Source organism: Littorina saxatilis, linkage group LG6 (assembly GCF_037325665.1).
Source record: "Littorina saxatilis isolate snail1 linkage group LG6, US_GU_Lsax_2.0, whole genome shotgun sequence".
In the NCBI taxonomy this organism is placed as follows: Eukaryota; Metazoa; Mollusca; class Gastropoda; order Littorinimorpha; family Littorinidae; genus Littorina; species Littorina saxatilis.
In genome coordinates, this window is record NC_090250.1 from 44900288 (window position 1) to 44915287 (window position 15000).

The window sequence follows — 15000 nt, forward strand, 5'->3', positions numbered from 1 at the left end:
GTGCAAGGCCAGTTCAGTGCCTGGTGATCACATGTAGCAAGCACATAATGCCCGTGATATTACAGACTCTCTATCGCTCCTATGAGGAGAAGAAATGAAGAAGAAAAGTTAACCGGACAGTTCAGGAAATTTCTAGAAGCAAAGGGAGGTAACTCTTACTTTTACGTATTACATTGAAGGGAGGTATCTTCTCTTCTAATGCAGCACGCCTGATCAATCTAAGTACAGAATATATAGAGTCGATGTTAGACCTGGTTTTCAAGTATCTAGAATTCTTCTAAGAAAAGGAAGATAACTCAAGTCAAAAAGTTATTTTTCAGCAAAAGAGTGTGTTGATGGTGATGCTTTCACACTGTCAGTCCCGACTTTTAATCCAAATGTATGAGCCTCACAACTTTCATCTATCGCTTGTATTCTCATTGGAATAAGATTCTAGAAGTTTCTGAGAGAGAGGGAAGATCAAGAAACACCCCGGGCGAAGCCGGCCCTGATGCTAGTACATATTAATAAAAGAGAGTGTCTGTCTGTGTGTCTGTCTGTCTGTCTGTGGTCGCCATACCTCTGAGATGGCAAGAGGCAGGAACAAGATAGTGTGCACGTACACTCCCTAGGTGCCGCAGATGTGCACCTGGGTTTTTAGTTTCTTGATTCACTGTTTCCTTTCTCAGAATATGGACCTCCCATTTATTGAATACAGCCTATATGGTGCAAGACCAGTTCAGTGCCTACTGTTCACCTGTAGCAAGCACATCATGCCAGTGATATTAGAGACTTGCTATTGCTCCTATGAGGGGAAGAAATGAAGAATGAAAAATTAACTGGACAGTTCCGGAAATTTCTAGAAGGTAAGGGAGATAACTCTTTTTTGTCTGTGGTCGCCATACCTCTGAGATGGTAAGAGGCAGGAACAAGATAGTGTGCACGTACACTCCCTAGGTGCCGCAGATGTGCACCTGGGTTTTAGTTTCTTGATTCATTGTTTCCTTTCTCAGGTTATGGACCTCCCATTTATTGAATACAGCCTATATGGTGCAAGACCAGTTCAGTGCCTACTGTTCACCTGTAGCAAGCACATCATGCCAGTGATATTAGAGACTTGCTATTGCTCCTATGAGGGGAAAAAATGAAGAATGAAAAATTAACTGGACAGTTCCGGAAATTTCTAGAAGGTAAGGGAGATAACTCTTTTTTTGTCTGTGGTCGCCATACCTCTGAGATGGCAAGAGGCAGGAACAAGATAGTGTGCACGTACACTCCCTAGGTGCCGCAGATGTGCACCTGGGTTTTAGTTTCTTGATTCACTGTTTCCTTTCTCAGATTATGGACCTCCCATTTATTGAATACAGCCTATATGGTGCAAGACCAGTTCAGTGCCTACTGTTCACCTGTAGCAAGCACATCACGCCAGTGATATTAGAGACTCGCTATAATTGCTCCTATGAGGGGAAAAAATGAAGAATGAAAAATTAACTGGACAGTTCCGGAAATTTCTAGAAGGTAAGGGAGATAACTCTTTTTTGTCTGTGGTCGCCATACCTCTGAGATGGCAAGAGGCAGGAACAAGATAGTGTGCACGTACACTCCCTAGGTGCCGCAGATGTGCACCTGGGTTTTAGTTTCTTGATTCATTGTTTCCTTTCTCAGATTATGGACCTCCCATTTATTGAATACAGCCTATATGGTGCAAAACCAGTTCAGTGCCTACTGTTCACCTGTAGCAAGCACATCATGCCAGTGATATCAGAGACTCGCTATTGCTCCTATCAGGGGAAGAAATGAAGAAAGAAAAATTAACTGGACAGTTCCGGAAATTTCTAGAAGGTAAGGGAGATAACTCTTTTTTTGTATCCAAACAAAGGAGGTAAAGCTAATGATAATGGGATAGCGAGCGTCTTAAATTGCTACAGGGCTCCGCTTACTCCCAGGCGAAGCCGGGTTTAACTGCTAGTATATATATAAGACCAGAATTTCTGGTGTAAACCAGAAACAATATTTGCCAGAAAGCAGGGAAAAAAGGATTATTCTTATTCTGGTAGCAAACCAGAAATATAAACTATGTGTATATAAATGACCCAGAAACAATATATGTATTTCTGGTGCAAACCCGAAAGCAGTGTAATTAAAAGGTGATTATTCTGGTAGGCACCAGAAATACATATCGACTCGCTGGGGTCTGGCATTTTGGTCATTTTATGAATGAAACTGATGACCGAAACTGCTGAAGTTATGGAGCTGGGAGCGTAATTATCCTCGAATAATGAGGCAATAAATCTCACCACTGTTGACTCAGACACGGGGATTTGGAGTGCTACGCCTTTTTGGTTACAAAAGGTATGTAGCTGGGTCCATGTACGCTTGTAGGCCTGCACTGTACTATCGGATACTGACGCGGTTGCCAGCGCCTGCGCCGTGGCGTCTAACCCAGCGAAGCCGGCAGCGGAGGCACTCTGGTTGGTAGCGATGCTGCTACCGGGCAAAGGAATCGAAAACGCTGCACCTGCAACCGAGATAGCGCATCAGCCACTGAGTTATCTTTTCCTCGCACATGTTTTGCCGTTAGAGTTAAATTTAACTCCAAGCTCTTCAACACGAGTCTACGCACCAGGACCATCACTATCGGTTCTTTCGAAGTCTGTTTGCTAAGGACCGATACCAGGGCGCTATTATCAGTGTGTAGAATGAGCTGTTTATTTTCTAGATCTCTCCCCCAAGTCTCAACAGCCATAACTATGGGATACAATTCAAGCAGCGTGATGTTTTGTTTTGTCCACCATTCGGACCATTTTCCACAAAACCAGGCTGAGCCAAATATGGCGCCATAGCCTATCGACCCTGATGCATCAGTGTATAAGTTCACTTCGTGACATGGGACCTGCCTAAGATCCTGAAACAAACATTTCCCATTGTGCCCTTCCAAAAAAGCAAGCCATAACCTCAAATCCTCCTTTACCTCCTGGTAAGCCTTATCCTGAAATGGGGAGCCTTCACCCCAATGGTTAGGTCGATCAGTCTGCGTAGAAATAGCCGCCCAGGGATAATCACCTCACATGCAAAGTTTAACAGCCCGAGTATTGCCTGAAGTTGACGGAGGGTAGCTTTGGGACATGCTAACAGTTGTGAAATTTCATTCGTACATTTTGTCAGTTTTTCAACTGGCAAACTCTTCTTCTACAGTATCTATTTCGAATCCCACGAAGGACATGGTTGTCTGTGGACCAAATGTTTTTTCCGGAGACATGGGTAGGCCTAAATCTGAACACATTTCCAAAAAACTCCTGAACTGAAAAGTCCCTACTTCCTTGGACACAGATGCAAGGAAAAAATCATCCAAGATGTGCACCATATTTAACCCCAGCTTCTTTCTCCCTATCCATTCTACGGCCGAGCGGAATGCCTCAAAGATCTTACACGAGGCCGAACATCCCATTTGTAGCGCCAGATCCACATAAAAACAGCCCTTCCACTGAAATACAAACAAATGGTATTCGTCCGGATGCACCGGTATTATCCGAAATGCATGCTTTACATCCGTTTTGCACATAAAAGCTTTTGCACATAGAGTTCTGACAACCATTATTGCCTCTTCTATCGTGGCATATCTTACATGCGAGTGTTCCGGACCTATCCCATCGTTGATCGATTGGCCCTCTGGGAAAGAAAGGTGATGTATCATCCTGAATTCTCCTTTGGCCTTCTTTTCTACTAGACCTACTGGGGAACACTGAAACTGTGGAAAAGGGGGGCTTACGAAAGGACCGTGCATCCGGCCTGCCGAAATTTTTTTTTTGATGTGTTGGTCTACTACTTGGGGTTGCAGAGCTGCCGACTTTAAATTTTTGTGAACTATGCTGGTAACTTTCCCCTGAAACCCCACCCTAAACCCGTGCCTAAACCCATCTAACAGAAACTCTGCCTTTTTGCTATCATATCCCTCTAACCAGAAAGCCAATCGATCCACGCTGACAGGGGTCGGTACATTTTTAGTGGCTGGTTGATGGTCCGGAGCCTCTGGAGGAGGGAAAGGGCCGATCCCCAGACTTTTCGGGGCATTTAGAACCCTGGTGCTTCCCACTCTTGCAGTGGTAGCACAAGTGACTGAACCGGCAAGCATCCCTGTTACATGCACCCCTGGTGTGGAAAGGGTAACAGTAATTTTTGGGGATGCTGTTCTGGCCAGTCCTGGTCATTTGCACTGAGGATGCCCGTCCCCCAATGAATCTGAGGCGAGCCTCTGTGTACAGGTTTGGACAGGCATCCCCCCACTGCAGACGGCCCTGCTCTACCAGCCTCCTAAATGCCCTATCGTATGTCGCCCAATCGGCCCCATCCCGCATCAGGTTTTCCACGTGACGGTAGTGCACCGCCAGCCCTTGTGCCTTGGTAGTGAATTTTGCCAGGTAAATTGACCCGAATATGTTCCATGCTGACCTCCACTTCTCCGCAGTCAGTGAGGTGGTCTTGGCAGAGGTCTCACTAATCCGGACGGAGGGCCCATCCTCTGCACTGTCTATTCTAAGATTAAAGGCGCGCGGTTTGTCCTGTTTGAGCAACAGCGCCAGGTCGATTGCCTCGCCGCTCCACACTCGCGCCTTCATTTTGTCGCCCACAAAGAGATCAACCGGAATAAGGGCCCGGGCTCACCTGCAATCTGCTGTACCAGGCTTGCGCTACCCCCGCATTGTGGCGTTGGCAGCTGTGCTGCTGGCCCTTGTAGTGGCGCTGCTGTTGACTGCAGCGTTGATGTTGTTGCCGGTGCTGTTGGTTCTGCCGTTCCCTGCTGCCCCGCGATGTGTTGGACTTGTGCAGCCAGCGCTCGATTCTCCTGCCGCAGCTGTTCCTGTCCTTCAGATAGCCTCCGGAGTTCTGCCAGGACAGCTTCAATCGGTGACGCCTGTGTTACCGTGTTGTCGGCCGCCTGGTGTTGGGAAGCAGCGCTTGCCGTGGCATTCGGTCGGGTTCTAGCCGGCCGCTTCGAGGTTGCTGGCTTTCTTGGCGGCATCCTGTGATTTCTGCTGATAATGAAATAATTGCAGTATCACTGTGGGTGTCCCCTTATTAAAGACCCACTCCCACCATCTAATGTGTCGGATACTGGTTGTCCACCGATTCTGCAGCTGCAATAAATTAAACACTTCAATCTTACTCTGACTATGTGGCGTGCCGCCGCCGACTGCTTTCTGCCTGAAATAGTCAATGTCAGATGTAATTTATTGGTGGATTTGTCTCCATTAACTCTCATAGTCATATGCAACCACACATGGTCTTAGTCTATCATCCGAGACTGACCGCCCTGAATTTTCTTACAACTGCTATCTGGTCTTCTGTCAACAGCCACACCCCGGCTGTGACTCCATTGCACGCACTCATGTTCTGAGTCTATGACCGACCGCATTACAATTTCTTATCGCTAATACCTGGTCTCTTGTCATCAGCACACACACCAGCTGTGACTCCATAGCACACACACATGCTCTGAGTCTATGACCGACTGCCCTGAAATTTTCTTATCGCTAATACCTGGTCTCATGTCATCAGCACACACACCGGCTGTGACTCCATAGCACACACACATGCTCTGAGTCTATGACCGACCGCCCTGAAAGTTCTTATCGCTAATACCTGGTCTCATGTCATCAGCACACACACCGGCTGTGACTCCATAGCACACACACATGCTCTGAGGCTATGACCGACCGCCCTGAACTTCTTATCGCTAATACCTGGTCTCATGTCATCAGCACGCACACCGGCTGTGACCCCATAGCACACACACATGCTCTGAGTCTATGACCGACCGCCCTGAAATTTCTTATCGCTAATACCTGGTCTCATGTCATCAGCACACACACCGGCTGTGACTCCATAGCACACACTCATGCTCTGAGTCTATGACCGACCGCCCTGAAATGTCTTATCGCTAATATATGGTCTCATGTCATCAGCACACACACCGGCTGTGACTCCATAGCACACACACGTGCTCTGAGTCTATGACCAACCGCCCTGAAATTCCTTATCGCAAGTACCTGGTATCATGGGACATCAATACCGTAACCCTTACCACTATTGTCACAGCCGCACAAAACAAGCCTGGCAGAACTGATGAGTAGTTGAACTTGTGATGTTTAATCAACATACTGCACCGTCAAACTGAAAACAATGTAACATAACAATCACTCGACCATACTAATAATGAACAACAACTACTAACATTACACTGACACAACAAAAACAAAGGGAAACAACCTGTGAAACTTGTCATTTTGAAAAACGGTTCTGTTACACTTAAAGGGAGATAATAAGAATTCTACCAACTTAGAAAAAGAGCTCTGATCATTACCTTTATCTCTTACACACTTTACACAAAAAAAGGGAATAACAAAACAAACCAAAAACTTATTCTGAATCACAGGTAAGCACACTGTTGACTGGGAAAATGGTTAAAAACAAAATAACTATGAAACGTTATCCTTTGGCACAAATGCATTTCCATACACTACCAACCGTTTAATTAAAAGGCAAACATGTATAAAATACCACTCTTACTTGAATTTGACACACTGAACACTAATTAAACAGTGAAATAAACTTTGTAAAAGTGCGCACATCATGGCGAATACTGAAACACCACATGGTGAAAGACTGTACCAAAAAACGTACAAAACAATAAACTTTTACTTACTACAAGACAAATATAATTATTCCTGAATAGAAAATTAACAATAGAAACAAATTGAACAATATTTACCCAATGATGGCCTTTGTGCGTCATGTTTATGGCTGATGTTAATGGAACAAAAAACTGTGGCTTATACTAAGAAAAATGGCAGACAGGAAGCGCCGGAACAGGAAGCGCACCTCATTCTTACAGCAAAATGTTCCTGCATATTCTGAATAAACCTTTAATCTATTTTACACATATTTGTTGTAAAATTAATAGCTAAATAACAAATTAAAAAAACTATCAAACTTGTAGAACTTTACTGATCAAAAAGAGCAACAACAAAAAAGCTGGATCTGGAACAGATTTGGACTAACATGATTTAAAGATGGATATGGCATAGGATTTCGCGTGGCGCCTTTCACAACTATTACTGGCATGGAAGTAGGCTCCCAAAAGGGGGCCAAAACGCCCCGTCCTATACTACTGCCTTTTAGTTCTCTGTATCTGTAAGTTACCCTACACTTGTGGGAGTTGTGTGCCAGAATCACTCGTGCTGTTTACCTGACACTGACAGTGAAACCTTCTTCCACTTGTAATGTAACTGTTTTTCTGACAGACCCCTTTTAACAACCCATTGCCCTGCCAACGTGCAAAACAGCTTTTTTCAATGATTTATACAGTCTGCACTGCCCGCACGGTGCCAGGTGCACCCCATCAGCTAGGAAGCTGCGCCTCAGTGTGTTATATTTCTGGGCATTCTGTAGAGGAAAGAAGACAAAATCATGTGTCCAGAAGAACAACCCCGCCGTGTTATTCACTTCTGCGGCCAGCTTTTCGTTCACCTCTTGGGCCTTGGTATTGTAGTCCTCATGCATTGCACGCCCCTTCCCTGTAGGATGAAATCGAGGCATTAGTTGACATATCATGACCGCTCTGATGTGGAACTTCGTCTTCAAATGCGTGGCTGTCGCCAACAATTGAGCAGCGATCAGTTCTGCCGAGTCCCTTGGGAAAATATCGTTATCCCCAATCAACAAAATCAACAACGCAGTCGAGTGACTAATCATAGTCATATGTACTCACAAAGATTTTTTATCTTCCAGCCTCCGACCCCCTTCATGGACACCTTGCATTGCTGAAATCCAAAATGATTATCCACTAGCCCATCCCTCTCAGCGAACTCGCTAAGTCTTCGCACAAACGAATGACCGTACACCATGATATTCCCCCACTTGCAGGATGACCTAGATTCCGCTGATCTAGCCATTGTTTTCCGAACAAAGACCTGTACTTATGCTCAACGCTAACTACACTGATCACCACAGTTTTTTCCCAAAAAAATTGCGTCAATTACCCCTCAACCTTACGAGGTATAACTTGACCACATAAAAACATCAAATTCAATACTTATTCCTTCGACCCACGTCGAATCCCCTTCGATGCAAGCTTGTCCGTGCTGTAGCGTCCCTTTTTGAGAAGTGGCCTTGACCCTTGATAGCAAATCTATCATGACAAGAAAGGTGGACTAGGCCAGTGGACTCAAAATAAAATGGGATCGGTCTTGAGACCTGTAACTAACTCCTCAACTTAAATTTCATTTAGTCAAGTAGCTGTCGAACTCACAGAATGAAACTGAACGCAACGCAACGCAGCAAGACCGTATACTCGTAGCATCGTCACTCCACCGCCCGTGGCAAAGGCAGTGCACGTGGAATTGACAAGAAGAGCGGGGTATTCGTTGCGCTGAGAAGGATAGCACGCTTTTCTGTACCTCTCTTCGTTTTAACTTTCTGAGCGTGTTTTTAATCCAAACATATCATATCTATATATTTTTGGAATCAGGAACCGACAAGGAATAAAATGAAAGTGTTTTTAAATTGATTTCGAAAAAAAAATTTTGATAATAGTTTTTATATATTTAATTTTCAGAGCTTGTTTTTAATCCGAATATAACATATTTATATGTTTTTGGAATCAGCAAATGATGGAGAATAAGATAAACGTAAATTTGGATCGTTTTATAAATTTTTATTTTTTTTTACAATTTTCAGATTTTTAATGACCAAAGTCATTAATTAATTTTTAAGCCACCAAGCTGAAATGCAATACCGAACCCCGGGCTTCGTCGAAGATTACTTGACCAAAATTTCAACCAATTTGGTTGAAAAATGAGGGCGTGACAGTGCCGCCTCAACTTTCACGAAAAGCCGGATATGACGTCATCAAAGACATTTATCAAAAAAATGAAAAAAACGTTCGGGGATTTCATACCCAGGAACTCTCATGTCAAATTTCATAAAGATCGGTCCAGTAGTTTAGTCTGAATCGCTCTACACACACACACAGACACACGCACACACACGCACACACACACGCACATACACCACGACCCTCGTTTCGCGATTCCCCCTCGATGTTAAAATATTTAGTCAAAACTTGACTAAATATAAAAAGGCTTTGGTTGGGGGGGGGGGGGGGGGGGGGGGGTGGGGGTGGGAGTTAGGGGATTGTGAGTATAGGTGCATGTAGTATCTGTATATAGATTCTCGAGCATATAAATACCGCCGCTGATAAACAGATGTACCAGAAAGCGCCGAACACTTACCAGAAAGCTTAATTACCACCATGAAGACTGTCGCCGCTTTCCTCTTATTCTTCGTGGCCGCGCCAAGCCTAGTGGACTCAACTTTCTTCAAACGCAGGGGTTATTTCAAGAGCTGCAGTAGTAAGTAGAAATTAAACAAACAGTTTTCAGTTATTAGGCATATGTGCTGATTTGTGACCGAATTCCTTGCTGGGAGTGCAATTTCACTATGCAAGCTTTTTTTTGCGTTTGAATCGCAAATTCGATCAGTTCTTCGACTTTTTATAATGCTCACAGATATCAATGACTATTACAGATGAAACCCGTACGGATTAAGTTACCAAAGTCTGTAACCAAGCAAATGCGCGCACATTCCGCTCTCAGAGGCGGAAGGGTAGGACGGAAAAGTATAGTGCGCATCAGTGACGAATTTTTTTCTCTGCAAACATTACCCAAACACAGCAGTGAACAATCAAACACTTATGTTAACGTTTTTTCTGATATTGTATGGTGACATATCTACAAACCCTAAGACGACCTGTGAAGCTGATGGGGCATGAATGAGAGACAGCTTTTGGCCACGAGTTCTTTTAAACGTAGAATGATTAAATGTTGAATTATTACCTTTGAAACAGTAAATAAATATATCGATAGTCATGACTTTTGTAATTTGTTCTGCAGAAAGAGAGAGAGAGAGAGAGAGAGAGAGAGAGAGAGAGAGAGAGAAGGAGAGTCAGACAGAGAGAGAGAGAGAGAGAAAGAGAGAGAGAGAGAGTCAGACAGAGAGGGAGAGAGAGAGAGAGAGAGAGAGAGAACGAGCGAGTCAGACAGAGAGGAGAGAGAGAGAGAGAGAGAGTCAGACAGAGAGGGAGAGAGGGAGGAGAGAGAGAGAGAGAGAGAGAGAGAGAGAGAGAGAGAGAGAGAGAGAGAGAGAGAGAGAAAAAGAGACTAACTGTGAATATTGAAATGTGATTTGATATTCTGTTGGCAGGTTGCTCATCTTTGAAAACAAGCATTTGAGGACCTGCAGGGGGACGTACAAGGTTCGTATATTAGATTCTGCTAATTAAGGTCTCTGTTCATTTTCATTTTCATTTTCATTACTTTATTGTCCCATCGCTGGGAAATTCGGGTCGCTTCCTCCCAGTGGAAAGCTAGCAGCAACGGAGTCGCGCTAGGTGTCTGCGTTTTTAGGTGTATTCAGCCACCTGCACTTATGGCAGAATGACCAAGGTCTTTTACGTGCCATTGTGATGACACGGGGGTGGGACATGGCTTCCGTCTCTGGGTCTGCACATAAAGTTGACCCGTGTCCGTCCCAGCCCGAATTCGAACCTGCGACCTTTCGATCACAATTCCAGTGCTCTACCAACTGAGCTACCCGGGCCCCAAAGGAAGGACCATATAAAAAATGTATAAACATGTATGAACCACATTCTATGCCTTTGCAGATTTACAATACATTCACAATGCGCGAAGTTGAATATTCTATTCTACGACGATTTCATTCTCAAGATTTCCCACTTTATTGATACAACACACACAATTAAAGATTAAATTAATCTTCATTGTCACGAATGTAAGAGTGTCGAAAAATCACCATAAAGCGCCTTTTTATTTTATTTTAATGTAGACATACACAAAAAAGCTCAGTAACATGATATGGGGAGATGAGTTCCGTAAGTGTCAGGCGAAGGCGAATCGCTCTGCCAAACCCCCTTTCTTCGTGGTTGTTTAAAAAACAAAATTCTCTCTTGTTTGTTTATGTGAGCTGCGTTGTGTCGAGTTAAAATGTTATGCTGATGTAGCAAAGTGCACTTCGCTACCCTAAACACTCTAATCATCGCATAGCGAAACAGCCTTGTGTACAGTACAAAACGGGATACCCATCCCATAGCAGACGATACGATGATGCGCGCGCACATTGCCGGCGCAAATAAAATACCTTTCTTTATATATCTACCTAACTTCTATCTTTCAAAGTCCCTTTTATCTTTGATACGGTCCTAATTATATTTAGGTTTGCATAGAAGTCACTGATTAGGCTGGATGGGCTGCATATTATTGTGTTATTTACGATAATGCTTCGAACTGACCAAAGCGTCACTCTGACATTGACCGGTTTTCACGTATCGTCGAGAGAAATTGATTCTCACAAACTCATCTTTGTCTTTTCAATCATTGTTTTGTCATTTTTGTATCACTATTACATATCCCGTACCTATGTTGCATATGATTTTAGTTTGTTTATAAGGATTTGGTTGTAATGAGTGATGCTTGGTTCCTCTGCAAAGATTGCTAATTTATGCAGACAGGTACTCGCGCAGGAATTTAGCCGATTCCATTTACTTTCGGACTTTACCGCTTCGTACTAAGTCAATGTATAATTTTCCCCCAAGTAACGCATATCATGATGTTTGTCTAGGGTTCTTCTTTTTATCTGTATGATTTATGAGTTTGTCCATTATTCCAGTTTAGAGAGTTTTGTAATTTTCCGCACTGAAGTTGGTTCAGTGCCTTCACTAGGACCATTGTTTTTGCATCATACTAAATAAATATAAGTTTTTTCCGAAATGTGATCTATTGCAATGGAAAGCTAAAGGTCGTAGCTTTAATTTGATGTATTGTTTGTTATGATTGGTTATGTATTTGTTTAAATAACGTAGGGTAAAGCAAGTGTAAGAAAACACAGATTTCGTGTTTCTGGCCGTATTCAGGCGATTTTTATTCTCGGCGGACGGTGCTTTCTGTGCAGTCCGCGCCGGGGCTATAAGTATAGGCCGGACACCGGCATAAGCATGCATTCGCTCCTAGCAGCTGAACACGACACTACACTTGCTTTGCTGTCTACGGGTTTCGCCTTCGGCCTCTACGTTTCCTTGCATTGTTTTCTTAAATAAAAAGTTGAAACAAGACGCTTGGACTTGGGCTTCGTGTACCTACATCTACTACTACCCTTCCACTCCTCCACTACATTTGGCGCTGCGAGCAGGGTCCAGAAGCATCAACTGAAAGAAGACAGTACAGGCAAACATGGCGGACGAGGCAAACACCCCCAACCTGCGGCTCTGCAAGCTGAGGCGTTTCACCGGCGAGGGCGACTGCGCCGAGACTTTCATCCAGGAGGCCAAGCTGAGCTGATCCTGCAGCTACAGACGGTCCCTGCACTTGCAGCGGCATGGATCCTGGGAGCGCTGGACGGAAGGGCTCGACAGGAGGTCATCAGGCGACCAGCAGCAGAGGTCAACACGCCGGCCAAAATTTACGCCATCTTGGAGCAGACGTGGGGCGACCAGCGAGAGAGTGTCGCGCTGGCTGCCGCCTTCCACAGGCGACAACAAGGTCTCGGCGAGTCTGTTAGCGAGTACGCCAGCCACCTACGCGCTGCATGGGCCAAGACCAATGCTGCCGAGGCCAACACACTGAACGACAATACGCTGCGCAAGACCTTCGCCACAGGACTCCACCCACAATCCTGAAGCGTGACATGTGCCGCTTCCTGCGAGAAAAGCCGGCCGCCACCTTCGACGAGGTCACCAGCGAGGCCATGCGATGGATGCGGGAAGATAGCCCTGCTGAAGCAACAGCTGAACAAGTCTTCGCTGCACCGGACCCCTCCATCGCAAGGCTCGAAGCACGCATCGCTGCCCTCACCACGGAGACAGAGTCCCTCAAGCTACAACTGGCGTCACAACCACCATCAGCTGCACCGACGTACCACCATCACCAACAGCAGAACCATCAACCCCAGTGCAACTGGTGTGGCAGAGTCGGCACCGGGAATCCGACTGCTTCCAGAAACAGCGGTACCACAACAAACAGCGGCATCGGCCCCGACCACACAGCAACAACAACAACAGCACCAGCAGCATGAAAAACTTTTAACCCCCGCTGTCACCACAAAACATTCAGCGGGGGGTAGGAAGAAGAAGACCTCACTCACCGGCCAGTGTCCAACTGCCGATATCTCAATCAACGGACGCCCGGCCGAAGCTCTACTCGACACAGGCAGCGAGAGGTGACGACCGTCACCGACACATGGGTGGCCCAGCATCTCTCCCACTGCGACATCAGTGCCTGCCACGTCACCCTTCGAGCTGTCAACGGCGCTGAAGTTCCTTACTCCGGGGTCATCGTCGTCGACATCTCCATCCTGGGCCACCTCTGCAAGGATGTTCCAGTCCTTGTCGTCAAGGAGCCTACCGAGCCGTTCATGCAGAACCGCAAGAAGCGACTGCCGGTCTTGGTGGGCATGAACGTCCTTTCCACTTGTCTGCCCCAGATGTCCAACCTCCCTCCTTCCCTGCAAGCTGCTGTCCGGGAAGTTCGACTAGATCGCAACTCAACACGTGGTCTAGCTCGGACTTCCACTCCCTGCTCAATCCCTGCCTACTCCATGGCCACAATCCGGGTTACCAGCAACCAGAGGTACACTCGGCAATTGCTGGCTTCCCCCCTTTCCCATCCCCTTCCTGGCGGTCTGCTGACTGTCCCCACCTTGGTCGCTGGGGACCCCTCCTGCCGGTTCATCAGGATTGCAAACCTCTCTCCTGAGGACAAGACGCTGCCTGCCAGAACGCCGATCGCCACACTGCACGCCACTGACACAGTCGAGAGCCAGTCCGACGTCACCTACAGCGCTACAGTCAACGAGCTAGTCATCTCCACGCAGCGCCTGTCTTCAGGAGACACGAAAACACCGGCACCAGCTCCATTCCATCTGCCAGACTTCAATGGAACCAGCAGCCAGAAGCAACGCCTCGAAGAGCTGCTGAGCAAACGAGCTGACGCGTTCCAGACCACTCCAGCAGACTTGGGCTACTGCGACGCCGTCCACCACAAATTGAGGACGACAGACTCCAAACCCGTCGCCCAGCCTTACCGCCGCATTCCCCCAAACAATTTCAAGGAGGTGCAAGAGCATTTGAAGGAGCTGCTCGACCGCAATATCATCACAGAGAGCCATAGCCCTTACGCTGCCCCAATTGTCATCGTCAGGAAGAAGGACGGCTCCATCCGCCTCTGCGTCGACTACCGCCGGCTCAATTCCAAGACAGTCGGCGACGCCTACCCGCTGCCACGAATCCAGGAGTCCTTTGACGCACTGGTGGGGTCTCAATACTTCTCGACCCTCGACCTGGCCAGCGGCTACCACCAGATTGCGATGGACCCGGCGGACCAGCACAAGACGGCGTTTGTCACCCCCATGGGCCTCTACGAATACACACGCATGCCCATGGGACTCATCTCTGCCCCAGCCACGTTCCAGCGTCTTATGCAGACCACGATGTCAGAGTTCTTGTTCCAGTTCTTGCTCGTCTACCTGGACGACCTTCTCGTCTACTCCAAGACCTTTGACGAGCACCTGGAACACCTCGACTGCCTGCTGGAACGTCTTATCAAGACCGGCCTCAAGATCCGTCCAGACAAGTGTCAGTTCCTTCGCCGCCAGGTCACCTATTTGGGCCACACAATTTCGGCAGAGGGCATCAGCTGTGAAGCCGGCAAGGTCGACGCCGTGGTCAACTGGCCTACGCCCACGACCACAACTGAAGTCCGCAGCTTCCTCGGGTTTGCAAGCTATTACCGGCGCTTCATTGCCAAGTTTTCGAAGCTCGCGGGTCCTCTGCACGACCTGGTGGCAGAGGCCGAAAAAGGCACCAAGAAGAAGAAGAAAACAGACCTGAGGCACCTCTGGCAAGACACGCATCAAGCCACTTTCGACGCCATGAAGCGAGCCCTGACCTCGGCC

General features: G+C 46.6%; 1 protein-coding gene across 2 annotated transcripts in view; it reads left to right on the forward strand.

Annotated features, from left to right (window-relative positions):
- Window positions 1-9352: 9352 nt before the first annotated feature.
- Window positions 9353-15000, forward strand: part of LOC138969339 (macrophage receptor MARCO-like) — an 11586-nt gene continuing 5938 nt past the window's right edge. The window contains exons 1-2 of one of the 2 annotated variants that reach the window (XR_011456426.1): window positions 9353-9368; window positions 10240-10291. The gene's annotated coding sequence lies outside the window, so the exon portion shown is untranslated. Of the gene's footprint in view, window positions 9369-10239; window positions 10292-15000 lie in introns of those variants that run through there. The other variant, XM_070342114.1, reaches the window with a different exon arrangement.